Source organism: Capsicum annuum, chromosome 6 (assembly GCF_002878395.1).
Source record: "Capsicum annuum cultivar UCD-10X-F1 chromosome 6, UCD10Xv1.1, whole genome shotgun sequence".
In the NCBI taxonomy this organism is placed as follows: domain Eukaryota; kingdom Viridiplantae; phylum Streptophyta; class Magnoliopsida; order Solanales; family Solanaceae; genus Capsicum; species Capsicum annuum.
In genome coordinates this window covers 52,759,833-52,767,360 of record NC_061116.1, presented here as the reverse complement: position 1 = coordinate 52,767,360, position 7,528 = coordinate 52,759,833, and positions in this window count along the sequence as shown.

Sequence of the window (7,528 nt, the reverse complement as noted above, 5' to 3'; positions counted from 1 at the left end):
AGCCATGTGTGTCATTACTTATTATATGCATGATTTGATTGAAGAGTATTGATGTTTTTTTATATAAATGCATGCACCCCCACATACTCAGTATATATTCAAGTGTTGATCCACATATACGTCTATGTGCTACATTATCTTATAATGTAGGTTCAGGTGCTCATTCCTAACCTTTTTAGTGATTTACGAGTACCTCTTTCTAAATTCCTATAGTGGTGAGTCCTCATGATTCGAGGACCTATATCCAGATATTTCCATATTTGAGAGACTATGTTGTTATTTCCAGTTCATTTCGAGTTAGTTGGGCACCTGTCCCAACGGCTCTCTAGTTCATGGATTAGTAAAGAATTTTTCAGACTAGTTATCAGATTGTGGTTGTGTTGAGGTTTTCAGTATTTTGGTTGTTTAGACCAAGCATTTTCTCTGTATTTCCTTTCATATGATATGACTATGCTAGTGTTTGAATTATTTCATCTTGAAATGAGTGTTATTAGTAGAAGCAGGCTCAAAGGGTTAGTCTGTGGATACTTGTAGCCTTAAGCATCGTGTGATGTCTTAGAAGGTGATTTCTAGTCGTTACAAACTTGGTATCAGAGCCTAAGGTTTTAAGAAGTCCTAGAGAGTCTGACAAGCCATGATAAGTAGAGTCTTGATCATTGGTATGTAGCGCACCACATCTATGACCAAGAGGCTATAAGAAGTTTTAGGAAAAAGCTGTTTGTTTTTTAAGATTCTATCATGCCTACAGTTGTCCCTCTCATATAATAATTCATTCTCTCCTATTGGAAAAAATGCCTCTCCAAAGAGCAAATTTCTGTGAAAACAATGATAACAACCCTCACCTATTGATTCTTTAAATAAGACGGTATCTAATGCTGAGTTTTGGGTGGCCTTTTAGGCATTAGCCCAAGCAGTCATCATCAATGTTTGGGCTAATTACCAGGCTACAAATGCTAATCAGTAGGGAGGTGATGTAGCTGCAGCTAGGATTTATGATTTCATGTGGATAAGTTCGCCAGAGTTTTATGGGTCTAAGGTAGATGAGAACCCACAATTATACCTTGAGGAGGTGAGAAAGATACGTAGGTGATGCATATTTTTTAGGAAGAAAGTGTTGAGTTGTTATCCTATAGGCTGAAGGACATTGCTTATGACTAGGTTGTATTATGGAGGAAGGGTAGAGGCGAGAATGTCGCTCATATGACTTGGCAGGTATTCCAAGATGCATTCTTGGACAAATTCTTTTCGCTTGAGATGAGGGAGGCAAATATTAAGGAGTTTATGAACTTGAGGCAGGGCTTCATGACTATTAAAGAGTACTTCTTGAAGTTTAATCAGTTGGCCAAGTATGCTCCTGATTTGATTTCTGACACCCGAGCTAGTATGAGCAAGTTTATGAATGGTATTTCTGGGTTGGTACTAAATGAGAGTAAGACTGTGATGCTGCATAGGGATGTGGATCTGCTAGGTTGATTATGTATGCCCAGAATATAGAGGTGGATAAGATTAAAGAGAAAGATAGAGTGAGGGGTAGCAAAAGAGCTAGATCTGAGTAGCATGAGTTTATCCAGCCTAGGTTCCATGGAGGGAATCGACCTCAATTTTTGAGACGTCCGTCTATGCTAGAACCTTCATCAACTAGTGCTCCCGTGCCTAGAGATAGGCAGGAGCAAGGGGGAAGGTCTTTTATGTCTAGGTCATAGAACAGTACTGGTAACAGGCCCCATTATCCTCCTTGTGCTAAATGTAGTCTGGATCATCCTGATGAGTGTTTCATAGATCTGAGGGGTATTTTTGGTTATGGCAAGTAGGGCCAAAGACTAAGAGATAGTACACATGCTAGACAATGGAATAGAGATGCCCGACCTCAGGCGTAGGCTGCTAGTGCACCAGCTCCTATACCCCATCCTGCCCCTGCTTAGGGTGCTTTATCTAGCACTGCTGGTGTTTAGTGCCATAAAAAATTCTATGCCTTACCATCCCATCAGGAGCAGGAGGACTCTTTCAATGTTGTTACTGGTATGCTCCGTGTCTTTTGCTTTGATGTCTATATGTTGTTGGGCCCCGGGTCAAGTCTCTCTTATATGACCCCATTTGTAGCTGTGAATTTCAAAATGTGTCCTGAAAAGATTTTTGAGCCCTTCCTAGTTTCTACACCAGTAGAGAAGTCATTTGTTACTAAACAAGTGTACAGAGATTGTCCTGTTATTATTCTTCATAGGGTCATACTTATGAATTTGATAGAGTTATACATGGTGGATCTTAACCTTATTCTGGGTATGGATTAGCTTTATTCTTATTATGCATCTATAGATTATCGTACCAGTATGGTCAAGTTTCAGTTTCCTGATGAAATAACTTTTGAGTGGTCTGGGAGTTCAGTATCTCCTAAGAGTCATTTTATCTCCTATCTCAAAGCCAGAAAGCTAATATCCAAGGGTTGCATCTATCACCTAGTTAGAGTCAAAAACACTAAGTCTGAGGCTCCAACTATTCAGTCAGTCGATATTGTTAATGAGTTTCCAGATTTTTTCTTGACAACCTTCCAGGGTACCTCCGGATAGAGAGGTAGAATTCGTGATTGACCTTCTTCCCAAAACTCATTCCATTTTTATTCTGCCATACCATAGGTTACTTGCAGCGCTTAAGGAGTTGAAAGAGCAACTCAAAGATCTTTTAGACAAAGGTTTCATTAGGCCCAGTATTTCTCTTTAGGGCGCACTTGTCTTATTCATGCAAAATAAAGATGGTTCTTTGCGTATGTGCATTGACTATCGTCAGCTTAACAAGGTCACCATCAAGAACAAATATCCTCTTTTGAGAATTAATGACCTGTTTGATCAATTACAAGGTGAAAGTTATTTCTCCAAGATAGACCTTAGATCCGGCTATCACCAGCTTAAAGTCAGGGAATGTGATATTCCAAAGACAACTTTCCGAACCTGCTATGGTCACTTTGAGTTTTTATTCATGTCTTTCGGGCTAACTAATGCCCCAGCAGCCTTCATGTACCCATGAACTGAGTATTCAAGAAATATCTAGATATTTTTGTCATATTGTTCATAGATGACATCCTTGTGGACTCTTATAATGATAATGACCATGCAAACCACCTTAGAATTGTCTTGTAAACTCTTAGAGACCACCAGTTGTTCGCCAAATTTAGTAAGTATGAATTTTGGCTAAGGTCTGTAGCCTTTCTGTTTCATGTTGTTTAAGTCGAAGGTATTAGAGTTGATTTCCAAAAGATAGAAGTGGTACGAAATTAGCTTAAACCTATCTATTCGTCTGACATTAGAAGTTTCTTTGGTTTAGTGGGCTACTGCCATCATTTTTTTAAAGGTTTCTCTTCTATTACGTCTCCTATGGCTCGGATGACCCAAAAAAAAGTTAAGTTTCAGTGGTCAGATTCCTGTGAGACGAGTTTTCAGGAGTTGAAGACTCAAATTACTTTAACCCCTGTGTTGACTTTGCCTGATAGTTTTGTGGTGTATTGTGATGCCTCTAGAGTTGGTTTGTGTTGGGTGTCAATACAAAAAGGTAATATTATAGCCTATGCCTCTAGACAGTTGAAGTCATATGAAAAGAACTATCCAACCCATCATCTTGAGTTAGCTGTTGTGGCATTTAATTTTAAAATCTAGAGACATTATCTTTATGGTGTCTATATTGATATATTTACTGATCATAAGAGCTTGCAGTAGGTGTTTACTCAGAGGGAGTTGAATCTTAAGTAGAGGAGGTGGTTGGAGTTGTTGAAAAACTATGATATGAGTGTGATATATCAGCTAGGCAAGGCAAATATAGTGGCAGATGCCCTTAGTAGGTTGTCTATGGGTAGTGTCGCCCATGCAGAGAAAGGTAAGAATGAGTTTACTCATGATACATATTATTTGGCTATATTGGGTGTTAGGTTGCTTGATTCATCTAAGGAAAGTACTTTGGTGCAGAGTATTTCCGAATCTTCTTTAGTTTCAAAAGTGAAAGAGAAGCAAGATAAGGATCCTAGTTTGGTTAGACTGAAGGAGTCAGTTCACGACCAACGGGTAGAGGTTTTCTCCTAAGGGGGAGATGGAATATTGAGAGTGTAAGGTAGACTATGTATTCCATGTGTTGGTGATCTAAGGCAGAGGATTATGGCTGAAGTGCATGGCATACAGTATTTTATTCATCCTAGTGCTGCCAAGATATATCGTGACTTGCAAGAAATCTATTGGTGGAATGGTATGAAGAAGAATATAGACAAGTTCATAGAAAATTGTGCAATGTTCCAACAGGTTAAGGTAGAGCACCAAAGACCTGGTGATATGATGCAAGAGTTTGGTATACCTATTTAGAAGTGGGAGGTAGTGAATACAGACTACGTGACCGGGTTGCCTCTTTCGCGTCATCATCATAATTCAATTTGGTTTGTTGTGGATTTGCTGACTAAGTCCATGCATTTCTTGCCCATGCATATATCTTATACAGCTGAGGATTATGCTAGATTGTATATCATGGAGTTAGTCAGGCTGCATGGAGTTCCCTCGTCCATTATTTCGGATAGGGTCACTCAATTTACTTCTCAATTTTGGAGGGCATTTCAGAAGGGTCTTGGTACCCAAGTTTTTTTGAGTTCCGCTTTTCACCCGCAGACAGATGGTCAAGCTAAGAGGACTATTCAGACCCTAGAGGATATATTGCGGGAGTGTGCTCTTGATTTCAAGGGTAGTTGGGATGAGCATTTGCCATTGATAGAGTTTGCTTATAACAATAGTTACCATGCTAGCATCAGGATGGCACCATTTGAGGCCTTGTAGGGTAGGAGATGTAGGTCACCCATAGGTTGGTTTGATGTGGATAAAGTTGCCGTAATTGGGCTTGATGTAGTGTTTGAGGCTAAGGAGAAAGTTAAGTTGATTAGAGAGAGGTTGAAGACTGCTCAGAGTCGTCAAAATTCATATGCCGATGTGAGAAGAAGAGATCTTGAGTTTGATGTGGATAATTTGGTGTACTTGAAGATTTAACCCATTAAAGTGGTGAAGAGGTTTGGTAAAAAGGGAAAGTTTAGTCCCCGTTGTGTTGGCCCATATAGAGTCTTGAGTCGTGTTGGTAAAGTAGCCTATGAGGTAGAGTTGCCTGCAGAGGTGTCAGTTGTTCATCTTGCTTTCCATGTCTCCATGTATAAAAAACATATTGGTGATTCCATTGTAGTAGATCCCTTAAAGAGTACAGATATTCAGAACGATCTTTCCTTTGATGAGATTCTTATAGAGATCCTAGATTTTCAGATCTGTAGACTAAGGAACAAACAAGTTCCCTTGGTCAAAGTTTTATGGCAGAACTAGTCTGTTGAGGGTGCTACTTGGGAGGTGGAAGCAGACATATGAGCCAAGGACCCGCACCTCTTTTCTGCAAGTTCAAATCAATCCCAAGGTATTGTTCTTCCTTAATTCAGGCCTTCTAATCTAAATTTCGGCTATATATATATCTATTCTTAAATGGGTTCTTGCAATTTCTGAGATATTCAAGAGTTTAGAGAGACTTTGAGTCATTTAGCAAATTGCTTCAGCTATATGTACTCTATTTTCCTATGTTCCTAGTCTAACTAGTGTCATTTGAGGAAAAATGTTTCCAAGGGAGGGATATTGTAAGACCCCACAAAATTCCCTCGTAATCCGAGCCTTAGAGCGTGTCAAGTAAAGTGTAATTCTGTCCTTAAGAGATTGAGAAGTGACTTTCCAAGTGATTGATGTTTAAACCATATAGAATTTTCTTAAATTTGACTGGTTGTCATGTAGAGAATTGAATTAGCTATCCAATGATACCAATTTTGTCCAAATCCGGTATTGGGGTAAGAAGTTATGGCCATTTTACTGAGAGTTATTGGAATCGCCCAGGTGCGACGGACGATCCAACGGACCATCGAGTCTATGATAGACCATCGCTCAACCCGTCTCAACCAAGGCAGTAACTCCCTTTTCTGGCCCAAGTCCGACGGCCAAGACGATGGACCGTAGGGTTTCCGACGGACCATTGTTATGACCGTCGCGCAGAGGCAGTGTGGCCTCACCCTGGCCATCGTGCGACGGGCGATCCAATGGACCATTAGACTTTTGATAGACCGTCACTCTGATCATCGCATCAAGGCAGTGTGTCTCATTCCTGGCCAACGTGCAACGAACGACCAACGGACCGTTGGACTTATGATGGACCGTTGCTCCGACCATTGCAGCCCCCGTTCAATGTTTTTAACTTATTTTAAAAAAGGGATTTTTGGTCTTTCCACTCTTTTATCAACCAAATATATTCCAAGTGAAGCAAATGGCTTCATTCATCATCCAAAACACAAGAGAGATAAGGTTTCTCCCTCAAGATCAAATCTACAACCCTTCTTTAAGAAATCCAATAACTCACCATAGATTCAACAAATTGAGTTGAGATTTGAGCTCCCAAAGTTCATGGGTTACAAGAACCCCCTCTCGAGAGTAAGAAGAAGAGTTTAGAGCAAGATTGTTCATCCAATTGCATAATCTAAGGTATGTGGGGTTTTGAACAAGGGTAATTCTTTCATCTTTGTGCCCAAAGACTTATTTAAACTATAATTTTCTACAATCTATGAGACTTTACATGAATTTGTATTAGGGTTTTTCACCCATTATTATTGATTGCAATATTTTTATGTTTCCCTTGAATTGAGAGTCTAATGGTATGAGTTTTACATATTTTCTTGAGAAATTGCAGTTGGGTCTATACCCCATGATTTTAATCCTTGAGAAATTAATAGTTGAAATGTTTGAGATATTGAAGTATATGAGTATGTTGAGAATTTTGAGACAAATTGCTGAAATTTCCAGATATCTACATGAGTTATGAATCTATATGCTATCTATTATGCTTTTGATAAGTTTTAACTTGAGATTGAATTATAGGCTATTAAGCCCTACTTGAGACTTGAGATTTTATGAACTCTTGTGCTATAAGCACCCACGATTTGAGTATTCTGAGATTGTAGAGAAATATTTTGACTTAATGGTCATTGAGTTTTGAAATCCACTCTACTACATTTGATTACAGATTTGATTATTTGCTTCTTATTAAACCATGAGATTATTCTAAAGTGGATTTTCATGAGATGAGCGAGATAAACTAAAGGGAGTAGTATTTAGCACCAAGTTGGGTAAGTTACCACAGTTTGTTAGCCTAGAACTACGGTCCATCGTAGGTTGGGCCTAAGGCTAAGATGATTGTTGCGACTAAGGCCGAGATTTTAGGCCTGAGGCCGAGATAAGTGATCATTGAGTTGAGGTTATACTCATTGGCAAGAGTATGATGCCTCTTTCCAATGTGAGGTTTCTTCCTTAGAAGGACAAGACGTTGGACTCCATGTAGCTCGTATAGTTTATGTCGGTTAAGAGAACCTCCCTACACTAAAGTATTTTCTACTGAGATAGAATATTTTTCCCTTAAAACTAAAGATTTGAGATAAGATATTTTCCTTTAAAACTAAAATACTTTCCCTTGATATGAGTTTTTTTCCCTAAAGCTT